The sequence below is a fragment of the Ranitomeya imitator genome, chromosome 1, assembly GCF_032444005.1.
Source record: "Ranitomeya imitator isolate aRanImi1 chromosome 1, aRanImi1.pri, whole genome shotgun sequence".
NCBI lineage: Eukaryota > Metazoa > Chordata > Amphibia > Anura > Dendrobatidae > Ranitomeya > Ranitomeya imitator.
The window spans coordinates 301,153,799-301,171,806 of NC_091282.1; the positions used below are offsets into that span (position 1 = coordinate 301,153,799).

Consider the following 18,008-nt stretch of genomic DNA (forward strand, 5'->3'; position numbering starts at 1 on the left):
TTATTGCCATTCATATCATTATTCCATAAAAGTGTAATGTATTTTACCATTATGAACTTGATTGCGTTGGGCTTCTAAAGGGTGCCTGTCGATCAGGTGACTGTTCTGAATAAGGTGTCCTGTATGTTTAAGTTAAAAAAATAACACTCTTTTTGGTGATTAGAAAATGTATATCCTGCATTTTTCACCAGTTTTCCCATCCATTTATTTTTTATTTTTTTTATTTAACTTTTCTGTCTGGTGCAATCCCCATTAGGAAATGTGCTCCACTATTGTTAATGCCATCCAGTGCACATCTTGCCACATGTATGCAGTCCTTGAGCAGCCGATCGAGGGTGCATACTGCTGTGCGAGATGTGAGCACGTTGTGCATTTGGAAAACCAGATTCTGGATCTAAATGTGCAGCTGGCAACACTGAGATCCATAGACAATATGGAGAGGAGTCTTCTACTCACGGAGCAGACGCTCAATGGGACAGATGAGGGGGGGGATGGTGGGATGGAGCTGCAGGATGGTGAAGTAGCAAGCTGGGTGACAGTTAGGAAGCGGGATAGAGGGAAGAGTGCCAGGGAGGCTAGTCCTGATCTGGAACACCCCACTAAGTTTGCTAAGTTGGCAGATGAGGGGGGTGCCAGTACAGGGGTAGCACTGCTGTAGCCAGGCATGTCCTCTGAAAACCGGAGGAGTGACTGCTCCAGTAAGGAGGGAAATAGGAGAGCAGGGCAGGCCAGACAGGTGCTGGTAGTGGGAGACTCAATTATTAGGGGAACAGATAGGGCAATCTGTCACAAAGACAGGGATCGTCGAACGGTGTGCTGCCTACCTGGCGCTCGAGTCCGACACATCGCTGATCGGGTGGACAGATTACTGGGAGGGGCTGGTTAGAGGTAGGTGGAAGGTCCTTAAAGATGATTTCAGGGAATTAGGCTGCAAGCTGAAAGCAAGGACCTCCAACGTGGTATTTTCCGAAATACTGCCTGTACCACGTGCCACGCCAGAGAGGCAACGGGAGATTAGGGAGGTTAATAAGTGACTCAAGAATTGGTGTAGGAAGGAGGGGTTTGGGTTCCTGCAGAACTGGGCCGACTTCTCAGTTGGCTACAGGCTCTACGCTAGGGATGGGCTGCACCTCAATGGGGAGGGTGCAGCTGTGCTGGGGGAGAAAATGGCTAGAAGGTTGGAGGAGTGTTTAAACTAGGAATTGGGGGGGAGGGTATTCATTTTATAGTAGGGGAAGATAATGCAGATAGAGACCTTGGCACAAATAAGGAAGTTGGGGGTGGCGGTGGCATGGGGGGTGGGGTTAGAACAGCTAATAATTTAAGAAATAGAGGTACAGAGAGGAACATCAAGTGCATGTATACTAATGCCAGAAGCCTCGCCAACAAAATGGACGAATTAGAACTAATGTTGTTGGAGCATAATTATGACTTGGTGGGGATATCTGAAACATGGCTGGATGAGAGCCATGATTGGGCGGTTAACTTGCAGGGCTATAGCCTGTTCAGAAATGACCATACAGATAAGCGAGGGGGTGGGGTGTGTCTGTATGTAAAATCGTCCTTAAAACCCATCCTGCGTGATAATATAGGTGAATTTAATGAAAATCTAGAATCTCTGTGGGTGGAGATAAGGAGAGGGGGAAAAATAATGAATTACTGATAGGGCTTTGTTATAAATCTCCAAAAATAATGGAAGCAATGGAGAAGTCATTATTATGGGGGACTTCAACTACCCTGAAATAGATTGGGGATCAGAAACCTGCAGTTCCAGCAAAGGTAATCGGTTTTTGACAACTATGAGAGACAATTACCTTTCACAACTAGTTCAAGACCCAACAAGAAGGGGGGCACTGCTAGACCTAATATTAACCAACAGGCCAGACCGCATAGCAAATGCAAGGGTTGGGGGTCACTTGGGAAATAGCGATCACAAAATAATAAGTTTTCATGTATCCTTTAAAAAGATGTGTAATAGAGGGGTTACAAGGACACTAAACTTCAGGAGGGCAAATTTCCAACGCATGAGAGAGGATCTTGGTGCAATTAACTGGGACGATATCCTGAGACACAAAAATACACAAAGAAAATGGGAGACATTTATTAGCATCCTGGATAGGACCTGTGCACAGTATATACCGTATGGGAATAAACAGACTAGAAATAGGAGGAAACCAATATGGCTAAATAGAGCTGTAAGGGGCACAATAAGTGGCAAAAAGAAAGCATTTAGAGAATTAAGGGAAGTAGGTAGTGAGGAGGCATTAAATAAATACAAAAAATTAAATAAATTCTGTAAAAAGCAAGTCAAGGCAGCTAAGATTGAGACAGAGAGACTCATTGCCAGAGAGAGAGAGTAAAAATAATCCCAAAATATTCTTTAACTACATTAATATTAAGAAACTAAAAAATGATAGTGTTGGCCCCCTTAAAAATAGTCTGGGTGAAATGGTGGATGAGGATGAGGAAAAAGCCAATATGCTAAATGACTTTTTTTCATCAGTATTTACACAAGAAAATCCCATGGCAGACAAAATGACTAGTGATAAAAATTCCCAATTAAATGTCACCTGCTTAACCCAGCAGGAAGTGCGGCGGCGTCTAAAAATCACTAAAATTGACAAATCTCCGGGCCCGGATGGAATACACCCTCGAGTACTGCAGGAATTAAGTACAGTCATTGATAGACATTATTTTTAATCTTTAAAGACTCCATGATAACAGGGTCTGTACCACAGGACTGGCGTATAGCAAATGTGGTGCCAATATTCAAAAAGGGGACAAAAACTGAACTCGGAAAGCCGAGTAAGCCAGTAAGCTTAACCTCTACTGTGGGTAAAATCCTGGAGGGCATTCTAAGGGATGCTATACTGGAGTATCTGAAGAGGAATAACCTCATGACCCAGTATCAGCACCGGTTTACTAGGGACCGTTCATGTCAGACTAATTTGATCAGTTTCTATGAAGAGGTAAGTTCTGGATTGGACCAAGGGAACCCAGTGGATGTAGTGTATATGGACTTTTCAAAAGCTTTTGATACGGTGCCACACAAAAGGTTGATACATAAAATGAGAATAATGGAGATAGGGGAAAATATGTGCAAGTGGGTTGAGAGCTGGCTCAGGGATAGGAAACAAAGGTGGTTATTAATGGAGCACACTCGGACTGGGTCGCGGTTAGCAGTGGGGTACCACAGGGGTCAGTATTGGGCCCTCTTCTTTTTAACATATTTATTAATGACCTTGTAGGGGGCATTCAGAGTAGAATTTCAATATTTGCAGAGGACACTAAACTCTGCAGGGTAATCAATACAGGGGAGGACAATTTTATATTACAGGATGATTTATGTAAACTAGAAGCTTGGACTGATAAATGGCAAATGAGCTTTAATGGGGATAAATGTAAGGTCATGCACTTGGGTAGAAGTAATAAGATGTATAATTATGTGCTTAATTCTAAAACTCTGGGCAAAACCGTCAATGAAAAAGACCTTGGTGTATGGGTGGATGACAAACTCATATTCAGTGGCCAGTGTCAGGCAGCTGCTGCAAAGGCAAATAAAATAATGGGATGCATTAAAAGAGGCATAGATGCTCATGAGGAGAACATAATTTTACCTCTATACAAGTCACTAATTCGACCACACTTAGAATACTGTGCACAGTTCTGGTCTCCGGTGTATAAGAAAGACATAGCTGAACTAGAGCGGGTGCAAAGAAGAGCGACCAAGGTTATTAGAGGACTGGGGGGTCTGCAATACCAAGATAGGTTATTACACTTGGGGCTATTTAGTTTGGAAAAACGAAGACTAAGGGGTGATCTTATTTTAATGTATAAATATATGAGGGGACAGTACAAAGACCTTTCTGATGATCTTTTTAATCATAGACCTGAAACAGGGACAAGGGGGCATCCTCTGCGTTTGGAGGAAAAAAGGTTTAAGCATAATAACAGATGCGGATTCTTTACTGTAAGAGCAGTGAGACTATGGAACTCTCTGCCGTATGATGTTGTAATGAGTGATTCATTACTTAAATTTAAGAGGGGACTGGATGCCTTTCTGGAAAAGTATAATGTTACAGGGTATATATACTAGATTCCTTGATAGGGCGTTGATCCAGGGAACTAGTCTGATTGCCGTATGTGGAGTCGAGAAGGAATTTTTTTCCCCAATGTGGAGCTTACTCTTTGCCACATGGGTTTTTTTTTGCCTTCCTCTGGATCAACATGTTAGGGCATGTTAGGTTAGGCTATGGGTTGAACTAGATGGACTTATAGTCTTCCTTCAACCTTAATAACTATGTAACCTATGTTATGTAACTATCTGCAGACTCTGAGCTAATAGATTCTTGCTGGCAGAGTGTCTCCCATGCACGGTACACAGAGACATAAGGAATCAGTACTCCTGTAACACATGTTCTGAAGCAGTAGCAGAATTGTGGACATTTTACAGAAGTATTGATCACTGTAGATGTGAATCCATCTCAGGGGTGAAATAAACTAGTAATATCTAGTAGTAGACCCAAAGACCCATACTAAAATTACAAAAATGTAATGCACTTTATCTTAGTCCCCAAATACTGATATAAACCTATAAATAACTCATCAAAATAATTTTCTAATAATAAATAAATAAATAAAACATTCACATATAGTAAAGTGTGAAGGACAAAGAATTAAAAACACCCCATAAAAAGATAAGGCAGTGTGGTCAATGATGTATCACAACCATAGACACAGAACATAAATAAAATCATGATTGTGTAAACAAATAACAAGATTGCCTTTATGAGAGCCTTAATTCATACGATGACCCCTCAAAGAAACTCTAAGCAAAATAGAATAATAATTAAATATAATGCACAATAATTGATCCCAAGGAGACCCCTCACAAGCAGAGCTTCTAATAATGTTCAATAGTGCAATAACACCATTACCTGCCAACACCAGCCATCCCAGGACCCCGACACGCGTTTCGCATATAGTGTAGCTTACTTTAAAAAAGCAGTTGGGTCAGTAAACTTCCCTTTCCTATTTTTTCAGTCTGCTTTTCCTTCCAACCTCTTCATTAGGCAGCTACAACCCTGTACGTAGAGCTGGAATTAAGTCTTGTGTAGAGGACGACATATTTTTTTTCCCTGAGTGAATTATCAGTTCAAGAGGCAAGGGAAGGAGAAGATATGGATCCTATCTTAAGAAAGAAGCATTTTCCTCTGATAAGACATTTCAGATCCCTGTTCCCAGATAACTTTAAATGTTGGCAATAACCTTTGAAACCCAGAACCAGTCATAAGGTTTTTAGAAGTTTTTATAATACATTTTAACCCAAAACCATGAGTGGATATAAAGAGAAGGCAAATTATGATGAGAAGATTGCAGCAATGTTCACTGTACAATCCCAATACAAGGGCATCTACTAGCACCATTGCGCGTTAAGCAGTGATTAAAAACCAATAGTGTTCTGAAGATCAGACTTGGATATATCCCTATTCTTTAAAGGGAACCTGTCACGTCCTTTTTAGCATTTAAACTGTCCCCAGTGCGTTGTTAATGATGCAATGTGCATCACTAACACGTTTTTTTCATTAAAAACTGTGCTACAAAATTATCCAATATCGCATGTCTGTGATTGGTACAAATATGTGAATCTTTAGGATAACCAGATAATTTGAAAGTGAAATCAGACTCTGGTAGTTTCAACCAATAAAATGACATTCAGGTGTAAGTGGGTGACCTGTTTTATTTAAAGGGAATTTGTCATGTCTTTTTTAGCATATAAACTGTTCCCAGTGCGTTCTTAGTGGTCCAGTGTGCATCGTACCTGCTCATTAAGTCATAGGGGTGTGCTTCATTTTCATTCAGTCAAGGGTGTCGCTGCAAACACAATTTAATAGACGTTCTGGGTTGTGTTGCCGTTATTCAAATCCACTGTAAAATCCTGTGCTTGTGCAGTGTGGAGCGTGGAGCTGTGCTTGTGCATTGTCCAGTGGGCAGCCATGCTTGTGCAGTGCGGAGTGTGGAGCTGTGCTTGTGCATTGTCCAGTGGGCAGCCGTGCTTGTGCAGTGCGGCGCATGGAGCTGTGCTTGTGCATTGTCCAGTGGGTAGCTGTGCTATTGCAGTGCGGCGCATGGAGCTGTGCTTGTGCATTGTCCAGTGGGTAGCTGTGCTATTGCAGTGTGGAGCGTGGAGCTGTGCTTGTACATTGTCCAGTGGGCAGCCGTGCTTGTGCAGTACGGAGCGTGGAGCTGTGCTTGTGCAGTGCGGAGCATGAAGCTGTGCTTGTGCATTATCCAGTGGGTAGCTGTGCTATTGCAGTGTGGAACGTGGAGCTGTGCTTGTGCATCGTCCAGTGGGTAGCTGTGCTATTGCAGTGTGGAGCGTGGAGCTGTGCTTGTACATTGTCCAGTGGGCAGTTGTGCTTGTGCAGTGCGGAGCGTGAAGCTGTGCTTGTGCATTGTCCAGTGGACAGCCGTGCTTGTGCAGTGCGGAAAAAGGACACGACAAGTTCCCTTTAACACCTTAATGATAGACAATTTGTCTTTTTACTGACCTGAGATATAAGAGACCATACAGATGATAATCCAGCAGCTGGACACTATAGCTGACAAGTTACTGCATCATCCATGCTCAGTTTCGGCACCATCCATATCTGTTTAACCCCTTAGATGCTGCTGTCAATAGTGACAACATCATATAAATGGTTAACGGGGTGTGGGGGCTTCCTCTTTATCTCCATTGTCACCCTGAGATCATGATTTTGTCGTCCTGATGTTTGCCATGGCAATTCACGACCAAATAGGGGCCTTAGAGTCTGCCGGCTACAGTAACCCTTTCAGAAGTTAGCGACATTTAGGTGGTAAACATACACTTTTACATTCCTGTCATGTCACTTAGCATTAATTCTTGAACAGCACCTGAAGGGTTAATAATCTACCTGACAGCAGTTTTCAATATGTCAGGAGGTGTTGTTTTAAAAATAGAATCACTTTTGGGGGGTTGATAATATATTGGACCCCATAAGTAACTTCAAACCTGGATAGGTCCCTAAAAAATTAATTTTGCAAATTTCCTTGGAAAAAGAAAAATTGCTGCTACATTTTTAAACCTCCTAAAATGCTAACAAAATAAAATAGCATTTTACAAATGGTGCTGATGTAAAGCCCACATGTGGGAAATGTTACTTATTAAGGTTTTTCTGTGGTGTGACTATCTTGATTAAAGGGGTAATTATTCATAGTTTGAAAATTGCAAATTTGTTTACAATTTTGTCAAATTTCTGATATTTTTAATAAATAAACACAAAACATATCAAACTAAATTTTCTATTATCATAAAGTATAAAGTATCATGAAAAAACAATCTTCAAATCAATGGAATATGTTGAAGCATTACAGAGTTATTACCACATAAAGTGACACTGGTCAGATTTAAAAAGTTTGGCCCAGTCACTACGGGGTTAAATAAAACAGGTCACCCACTCACACCTGAATGTCATGTCATTGGTGGAAAATACCAGACTCTGATTTCACCTTCAAATTATCTGCTGGATTTTGTGAGAAAAAAAACATTTCACGCCCTGTTTAAATTTTTTTTTACATGCCGTGACAAACAGGAGGCAGAGTAAGGGTTAACAAGATGTAACAATTGAATAAAACAAGGTATTCACTCCTCGCAGGGAGGTTAATGGTTAAAGGGGGGATAATAGGGGTAGCAACTATAAAACAACAGCAGTCCAATGAAGAAACTTATCATGTTCTGTATGGTCCTCTGCAGCAGATGATCCTGCAGGGGGGTTGTAAAACCGGCAGCGGCCAGGTGATGTCCTCAGATGGGGTCCTTTTAAGCGAGGCCCATCTTCTGGCGGCAGCAGTTGGTCTCCCCTAGTCCATAAGCACGTGTGGCCAAAACAAACAAGGCTGCTGCACTCTCAGAGTCAAATGTAAACGGCGTTAAGCAAGTGGCAGGTTAGGCCCCAAAAGTCTGTCCGGTACTTGGTCTTCTCTCCTCTACACGTGCATGGTACTCAAAGTCACTGAGCGCACGGCACTTCTGTCTCTGGCAGCTACTGAGCACATGGCACTTCTCTCTCTGGCAGCTACTGAGCGCACGGCACTTCTCTCTGCAGCAGTCCCGCTGGAAGAGGCGGGGACCAAACAACGCAGCTCGGACAGAGCACGCTGCTCACCTGGCTGCACGCTGCTGCTGGTTCTTCTTCTTCATCATAATTGAAGGTTAGTGGAATGGACACTTCGAGAACACTTGGCGCTCTTCCTTCTCTTTTGGGATCTTGTGACAGGCACGGATGTAGCATGCTTTGAAGGACTACTCAGGTAGAGCCCCCTTCTTCTCCCTCAGGCTGAACTTCATAGATGGGTCCATCAGTTCCAATTCGGCGTTTCACCCGGTACGGAGTTTGTTCCCATCAATGTTCTAATTTGCCTTGAGGTCGCTTGTCTTGGACCAATACTCGGTCCCCAGCCTTGAGAGCTGTCCCTTGCAGAGGCATCGTCTCGTGGTGTTCAAGTTCCTGAAACCTAATCTCTACTAGTCGATGCAGTGTCTGCAAGCAATGTCAATGTTCATGGACCCATGTGGACACCCCCGTCTGTGGGTAGTCCTCCTCTGGGTCTAACTCCAGCTTGGTAATCTCTTGTCCTTTTCAGCCGTACAGCATGGTGTATGGTGTGTACCGCCAGACCAACTCAGCTACATACTCGGACCAACGGACTTTTGTCTTCCCCCAACGTTCTCAACATCTGAATCAACGTCCGGTTGAAATGTTCACAGGATCTATTCCCCCGCGGATGGTAGGGTGTAATCCTGGACTTTTCAATCCAACACAGGTGGTGAAGCTCCTCCATCACTCGACCCTGAAAGCAGGCGCCTTGATCAGAATGGATCTTTTCAGACATCCATACACTCGGATGAAATCTCGACAGATGGCCTGTGTAGCTGACTCAGCCGTCTGATCCCTGGTCGGAGTCACTACAGCTAACTTAGTGAAATGATCGGTCATCACAAAACAATGTTCATATCCGAGATAAGCAGGACCCATGGTCAAGTAGTGGATCATTAGCAGTCCCAAGGGAGCGGAGGTCACAATGGTCTGTGTAGGAGCTCTCTGTTCTGGAGGTTTAGCCAATTCACAGCTTCCACATTGTCTGCAGGCCTCCTCCACTGCCGTCTTCAATCGGGAATGATAGGCCAGCTTCTGCAACCACTGAAACATCTTCTCTGGATCGAAGTGAGCCCCTCTTACATGAGCGTCCATGGCCACCTCATCAATCATTTCTTCGGGGAGCACCACTTGCCAGGTGAAGCTCAATTCTCGGACCAACTGCATCTTCCGATACAGCAAACCTTCCAGTTGAAGCCTCTCCCATTGTCGGAGAATCTGCAGCATCCCCAAGGACAGGGCATCTCGCTTACTCTGGCCGGGGAGTTGTTTCAGGACCACCCATTGTCTGTCTCAACTGAGCGAGTTCCCTGTCTTCCTGCTGAAGCCACACCCAATCATCTCGAAGTTGGCCTGTTTCTGCGTCATCGCCAATGTCCTGGCGAGGTTCCGGAATCCAGGAATCTCTTCCTCCTCCAACTCTTCATCTCGGTCCCGGCCAGGTCACTCATAAGTCACTTTGGACAGGGTGTTGGCATGCGTATTCTCAGCTCCTTTTCTGTACACAATTTTGAATCGATATTTTGCCATACAGGCCACCCATCTTTGCTCCAAAGCCCCCAATTTTACACTTTCTAGGTGGGCTAGAGGCTTGTTGTCAGTGCGTACCAAGACTTCAGATTCCAATAGGTACTCGACAAACTTCTCGGTAATCGTCCACACTAACACCAGTAACTCCAGCTTAAAGGAACTATAGTTGCCTGGGTTTCACTCTGAATTGTGGAAAGATTGGCTCACATACACAATCATTCGTTCCTTTACGTCCTGTATCTGGGACAACACATAAGCCCCAGGAAGGTCCGCACGTCCTTCACTATTTTCAGGGTGGGCCAATCCTGTACTGCCGCTATCATCTCACGTGCAGGTCTTAATCCCTCAGCAGATACAACATGTTCGAGGTATTCAATTGGCTTGCAAGAAAAGATGGCACTTCTGAGGCTTCACTTTCAGGCCGTGCTTCTGTTGCCGACTCAACACCTGCTCCAGCCGCCGAAGATGTTCCTCAAAAGTGGTTGCATAGACAATGATGTCATCCAGATAAATAAATGAGAGTAGCTTCAAAGTTCAGGTCTCTCAAACACCATTCCATCAACCTCTGAAAAGTTCCAGGCCTATTGGTAAAACCGAAGGGCATCCGGTTGAATTTGAACAACCCCATAGGCAGTATGAACTGTCTTCAGGCCGGTCTTTCTCAGCCATAGGCACTTGTCAATATCCACTGGCAAGATCTAATGACGAGAAGTACTTTGTTTTTAACAGGGCAGACAACAACTCTTCGGGTAAGAGTCCCGAACGGTACAGGCATTTATTATTCACTGATAGTCAACACAGAAACGCAGGGTTTTGTTCTTTTTGCGAACTTGAATGATTGGGGCTGCCCACGGGCTCTGACTTTTCCATATGACCCAACCCTGCAGCATGTGTGCCAACATTTCTTTCACCTCATGGTACATTTGCAGTGGGATCTGTCAATAGTGCTCCCAAACCGGTGTGGCAATGCCTGTGGGGATCTCATGAGTTATGGCTGTGGTGCACCCGAAATCATCATCGTGACAGGCAAAGACATCTTGGTACCGCCCCTGCATACTTTCCACTTATTGCACCTGTTGCAATGACAGTCCTGTCAGTTCAGCCTGCATCTGTTCTAGGATCCGGCGTCCCCCCAGGATACTGGACAAAGTCTCTGAGGACATGGTGAGGACTACAGTCCAGGGATCTCCTGGTTTGACCACTAACTGAATGGCGTCTGGTGGTGTCAGTTCTTCTGGCATACCCAGTACTTGGGCCACATCACTCTTGGGTGAGAGCGTGAGATCATCCTCCCCTAGGTTAACACATTGCACCACTACATTACCGTTGTAGACAGTGGTTAATGTGAGAGCAATGAGGAGTCCTGAATGTAGCTGATATAGTAGAGCGGGCTCTAACTGGACTTCCACTCCTTTGAGGGTTGTACAGGCTTGCACGGGCAATGTGAGTACAGTCTGGCCAGGTGGTAAAACAAGATTGGCAGCGGCCGGAATGACCACCTTCCCCAGGACTTTTCCTTCTCTCGATGTTTCTTGGGCTTGGGCTACCCGTATCAGTTGCTGGAACACCTTTCCTTGAGGGATGTGGGGGCTCCATCGATTGAGAAAAACATCTGGTGACTCATTGACTAGGATGGTCCCGAGTTCCTTCAGCACATTCAGCCCTACCATCACGGTAGGGTCATTGCCAGGGTCTCCGGCGGTCAACACTACTCCTTTTCGGCCCACATCTTTGCCACACACGGTAATTTGCATCCAAACCACCCCTGCGACCGGGATGGGTAATTGGTTGGCCGCTGTCAACTTGATCACTGGGCCCCATTCAGGCCGCATTGCCCTGGAAAAGTGAAGTCTGAAATAAGTTTCTGGCATAGTAGTCATTTGGGAACAGGTATCAACTAAGCAACAAACGGTTTGGCCATCTATTTCAGCCCATACAAAGGGGCACAAGGAAACTAAACTTGCGGGACTTCCTTCTCTCCTTTTTGGCTGCTCAGGCTCCGGGCGGCATCCCCCAGCCACGGTGCCCACTAGTTTAACGGCCGACAGGCAAGTGGTCTCCCCACCATGTGCATCCTTGAGCAATATTTCCAGTGTCTCCACTCCCAAAACAAATCGGCAGTCTCTCTGTGCGAGATTGTCCTGTTTCCTGACGGGGCTCAGGGTCGGTTCTGGCTCTGGAGGGGCTCAGGATCACGAGGGGTTTCTTTCTTAAGTCTGACCACTCTTCCCGTGTGTCCTGAATTTCCTTCCGGATTTCTCTCACCCAGCCTGGTTCAGCTCCAGGCGGAGCAGATAACTCCCCACTCCAGACCCTCCCTGCTGAGGCTGTCACCCCCTGCTCTTTCTCCTGCGCACGCGCTTCCTCCCCAACTTCTAGAAAAGACATACATGGATTGATTCGCAAGCGTTCCTGCATGGCTTGTTTGAGCAGTGCATCCCTGAGGCCTGCCACTAATTGGATGCTCAAAATTACATCAGGTGGCCCCACACCCACATCATCCCACTTAGCGATCACGGCGTGGATCTCCTGCAGCGCATTTATGTATTGAGTCACAGACTCCCCCTTCTTTTGGACGCAGCCAAGCAAGCGCATCCACAATTCACCGATATCCATGGGGTCCCCATGCATCTCCTCCAAGATCTCCTTTTGTGAAAGTGTTCCACTCATGTGCATGACAGAACATCTGGCTTCTCCATCTAGGGCCATCACAGCAATCTCCACCTGCATAGCGGGGGTCATGGGGTGCATCGTTAGCATGCCTTTAACCAGCTCGGACCAATCCCATAACAGTGAATTACTCCCTGTAAACTTTGGGAGATTGCTGAGCATGACCCCCACGGCCGCTTGGTCTGCCACCTCTGTGCTTGTGGACTGCATCCTGCTGACTACAAAGGTTCCAGGATGCAGTGCCAAACAGGAGGCAGAGCAAGGGTAACAAGATGTAACAATTTAATAAAACAAGATATTCACTCCTCACCAGGGAGGTTAATGGTTAAAGTGGGGGATAATAGCAACTGTAAAAAAATAGCAGTTCCATGAAGAAACTTATGATGTCCTGTATGGTCCTCTGCAGCAGATGATCCCGCAGGGATGTTGTAGAACTGGCAGCGGCCGGGCGATGTCCTCAGATAGGGTCCTTTAAGCAATGGTCCATCTTCTGGTGGCAGTGGTTGGTCTCCGGTACCTTCCGCTGAGCCCCTAGTCCATAAGCACTTGCGGCCGAAACAAAGAAGGCCATGGTACTCTCAGAATCAAACCTAAATGGACGGGAAGCAAGTGGCAGGTTAGGTCACAAAAGTCTGTCTGGTACTCAGCCTTCTCTCCTCTCCATGTGCTCAGTACACAGCAGGGGCACATGTATAAGATTATCTCAGCACAGGAACATTTTTTTAACACATCCAATTGTGGAACTTATTTTTATTCTAAGATCTATTAATTACAACACACTTTGTTCGTGGGAAAACCTTTTATGTGTCAGGAAACTGCTAATGTCTGCTGAATACAGTTTGAAGAAGTTCTATAAACTTCCTCACATTGTATAATACTGACATGAGGGAGCCACAGCTTAGTTTTGTCTTCTTTACATAAATAAAGTTTGTAAGTTAGTATTTTCCCCCAAATTTCACTTTTGCTATGTAAGCCATTAATGATAGTGAAGCCCACGAGAACTTGACTCAACGTGTCAGATAACTGAGAAATTACAGCTGGGTCAATTGTAAACAAATTCCTAGGCATAATGCCATGAGATTTCTGGAAGGTAGTGTCCACAGCTTCACTGAGCCTTGTTGTGTTTTGGCCTAATACAACTGTCTTCCAGCCACTGTGCTGTATATTGTAGCCATACTTTCTACCAATAGTTTGATTTTTACCATACAGTACTATATGATCCGATATACTTTACTGGTCCCGAGGGAAATTGTAGAATCACAGCAGCACAATACATAGAAGAACATGAACTACTTAATTAGCAAAACAGTAGTAGAATTGATAGAAAAATGTCATACATAACATTACTATTACACAGGTCATACCCAGTTATCCACAGGCTATATACACACTTGGTACCCAATAAAACAATTCACTTTGAGGATTTTCCTCTTAGGTAATTGTTATACAGTGGGGAAAAATTGGATTTAGTCAGCCACCAATTGTTTTCCAAATATTTTATTAAAATTTTGAAATTCTTTAACAAAGCATTTTTCAGTAGATAGTAATATGCTTCATATCTGAGGAAAATTGGGGAGGGAATAGGAAGGGAGGGGTGAGGAAGAGGTGCTGGGAGAGGAAGAGAAAAATAGGTATGTAAATACCATACCTAGAAGAAACCATAAATTTAAACCTTGAATTTTGGGCCACTGACCTAAATATGTAAAAGGGATTAAATAATTGAGAGCCCCAAAAAATTTCTTTAACTGTAATTATAAACTAATATTTATCAAGTTATTTAAGTCGTCAACAGCTCCTGCAGTCTATTGATTATTCTGTTGGTTTTGGAAGTTAATCTTCCATTTGTTCCTTTTTTTATTGTATTTGTGTAAATATCCATTCGCTATTGAGAAATTAAAGTCTAATGAATTGTGTAAATTTAGATTGTCCACAATGTTAGAGAAACTCGGAACTTCTGATCTCTTCCACATAGCTGCGATTTTGTTCTTAACTATCAACAAGAGGTGAATTGTAACAAACCTTATTGAATAATGCAGTTTTTCAGTATCCATGGAAAAGAGTGCTGTTTGAGGTGTAAGGACTTAAATCCCTGTTTAGAATTGTGCCTATGTATCTGGATACTTGGTTCCACAGATTTGTAATTTTTGGGCCGGACCAAAAGATATGAAACAAGTCTCCTTTAATTCCACATCCCCTCCAACACAAAGGCGAGGAGTTTCCTCCGAAGTGAGAAATTCTGTTCGGTGTAAGTTACCACCTTGTTAGTAGCTTATAATATGTTTCGTGTAATTGTAGGGAAATGTTAGAGGAGTAAGTGTTTTTGATTGCATCTTCCCATTGGTCCTTGCTTATATTTAGTTTTAATGATTTCCCCCATTTTATCATATATTTGGTTTTTGAAATTTGTAGTCTTTATTAAAGATATTGTATAGATACTTTGTACTCCAAAATACCTTGTGATTAGTATTTTTAATTAGTAAATAAGTTGATTCTGTTTTGGGGGGAACCTTAGAGACAAAATCTTGAAGACACTCTTTAATAATATAATAATGAATGAATTCTGATGAAGGGATGTTATATTTTTGTTTGATTTCTGAAAAATTTAAGAATTTGTTATTTGCAAGCAGATCTCCTAATTTTTTATGCCTTTTTGTTCCCATAAGTCTGGTATTTGATGTCCGAACATTGAGGTTATTAGTGAAATTGGAATGTTATCTCCAAATGCATGTTTATCCTTTTTTCCAGAGGGATTAGCCAATTGGTCCCATGTTTGAATGATAGCTGAAATTATTGGATGATTAGATTTATATTTGTTTAAGTTAAAGATATGTTTGAGAAGAAGGTTTTCCAAAGAAATTGATTTAAGGAGGGATGTTTCCATTTCCAGCCATACTGGGTTCTCTTTTTTATTTAATCAGTTTTGGCTTTGCTTTATTAGATTTGCATTATAATATGCCAATAGATTTGGAAGACCCAACCCCCCATTACTTTTACTTTTATAAAGAATGTCCTTGGAAATCCTCGCTTTTTTCCCATTCCAAATAAAATATATTTTTTTGTGACAGTTTTTAAAGAAATCAGGAGGAAATTTCAATGGCAGAGCTCTGAAAATATATAATATTTTGGGAGGATAATTGATTTGATTGCCAATACTTTGCCCATCCATGAGAGGCCGATTTTGCCCCATGATTGGAGGTGTTTTGTTATTGTAGATAGGATATGTTCCCCATTAGTATTGGCTAATGTATGTATTTTCTTTGTAAATAGGATACCCAGATATGGGATCTGGTCTTTTTCCCAAGTAAAATCTACTAGTTTTTTTTAATGAGTTAATATTTTCTTCAGGTAGGTTAAATTGGAGAATTTTTGATTTGGAGTTATTTATTTTGAATAGAGAAATCAGAGAGAATTCGTCCAATATTTCTAGAAGATTTTTAATAGAATTGAGGGGATCTGTAAGAGTTAATATCAGGTCGTCTGCGAATAAGCTTACTTTATATTGTTTATGTCCTATATTAATTCCCAAGATATTTTTGTTTATGCGGATTGTTTCCGCTAGGGGGTCAGCCACCAATTGTGCCAAATCAGACAAGGTGATTTTCTGGATTTGTTTTCTCATTTTGACTCTCATAGTTGTGGTCTACCTATGATGTCAATTACAGGCCTCTCTCATCTTTTTAAGTGGGAGAACTTGCACAATTGGTGGCTGACTAAATACTTTTTTTCCCCACTGTGTGCATTCCCATAGCAGTCGGCACAAATGATTTTCTGTATCTTTCCTTCTTATACCTTAGTAGGATTAGACGTTCACTGAAGGTGCTCCTCTGCCTCTCGAACAGCTCAATGGTTGTGCGTTATTGTTTGTTATCACCAAACATTTCTTCAGAGTTATTTTCTCCATTACCTCCTCAAAAGTGTCAAGATGGTGGCCAACAGCCGAGCTTGACATCTTGAGAAGCTTATTATCTTATTATCATCAGACCCCCGCATACTACATCCTGAGCATATGCCACTACAGACTGGTAGAACATTTTTAACATTTTGCTGCACACTTTATACTACCTTAGTTTCCATACGTACTACAGTTTGTTCATCCCCTTCTTGTAAACCCACTCTGTATGGCACCTCCAATCAAGTTTACTGTCCAAGTAGACCACAAAATATTTGTAACTCTCCACCTGCTCCACTTCCTGACTAGCAATTGTGACAGGTAAACAGTCCATCTTTCTCCTACTATAGTTCACTACCAACTCCTTAGTTTTCTTTATGTTTAGTTGTAGTCAGCCATGGCACCTATGCACAAAATCCAACACCACCCTTATATATTCTTCATTGCCCCGGCCCCCCTCCCCCAATACATCTGACTGCCATAGAGTCAGAGAATTTTGGAAGGTGGCAAAAAATCAGATTTATACTTAAAATCTTCTGTATACATCATATAGAAAAGGTAAAAACACCTGAGGGGCCTCTATGCTGCTCAGTAGTCTGCCAGACGCAACCGCCCCAATCTGTACAAACTGTGGCCTGTTTGAGAGGTAGTCAGTTATCCAATTTCTCATCCCGTCCTCCACCTTCATATCAGTGATCTTTTTGCGTAGTAAAAGTGGCCATAAGGCATTAAACGCATTAGAGGAATCAAATAACATTGTGTGTACTATGGTTCCATCATTATCCAAAAATGATTGTACTGTTTGTAACCCAGACATATCAGCATAATCTTCTCCCAATTTATGCTGGTAAGCAAACTGTTGGGGGGGGGGGGTCAGCAAAAGCCCTCACCCTAGGACTCAGGTAAGAAGCACTAATATGTCCGAGGACTTCATAGCATGCGAAATTAAGGCTACAGGGCGATAGTCATTTAGAGATGCAGGAAAAGTAATCTTGGGGACCGGAACAGGCAGGAAGTCTTCCGTAACACTGGTATCCTCTGTGATTGTAGACTCCAGTTACACAGGCAATTAAAAACAGTACACAGCTGATTTGCACACACTTTAAGGATACTTGGACTGAGTCCATCTGGCCATGCTGCTTTACCTATGTGTAGTTTCTTAAACTGTCTCCTCACATAATTTTGGGACACTCTGAAATCAGTCCGTTCATCCTCTAAAATCAATGTTTCAGATCATTCCCCAGCTCCATCACCTCTCCCTGTTGGCACTGTACATGTATTGCTGAATCTGTTGGGAAACTCATTCATTTCATTGGCCCTGACCAGTCCTCCCACCCCGTACTCCGGCCTCACCTTAAACCTAGTTAGTAAATTCATTCCAGACCACACCTCTCTCGAGTTATTCTGCAACATTTTATGTTCTAGTTTAATTCTGAAAACCTCCCAGGCATCTTTTATTCAGTTCTTCGAGTCTCGTATCATTTTAGGGTCACAAATTTTTCACTACTTTGGACTATTTACACAATCTGGAAATTTTATCACTGACTGAACAGTATCAGAATCTGCAGGGACATACTCTCAGCTGGTAACACAGAGTTCTAAGAAAAGATTTTCCAGGGGTTCTATTTCACAAAGAACACATGTAATAGAATATGCTTGCCTATTACAGTCATGCAAAAAACTACATGTTTTGTTAATGGATTTTTAATTATTAAGCTATTTAAATATTTGTTAAATATTTC

General features: G+C 42.8%; 1 protein-coding gene across 2 annotated transcripts in view; it reads left to right on the forward strand.

The window, feature by feature from the left end:
- Positions 1-18,008, forward strand: part of GGT5 (gamma-glutamyltransferase 5) — a 184,466-nt gene that overhangs the window by 550 nt on the left and 165,908 nt on the right. The gene's annotated exons all lie outside the window — the stretch shown is intronic.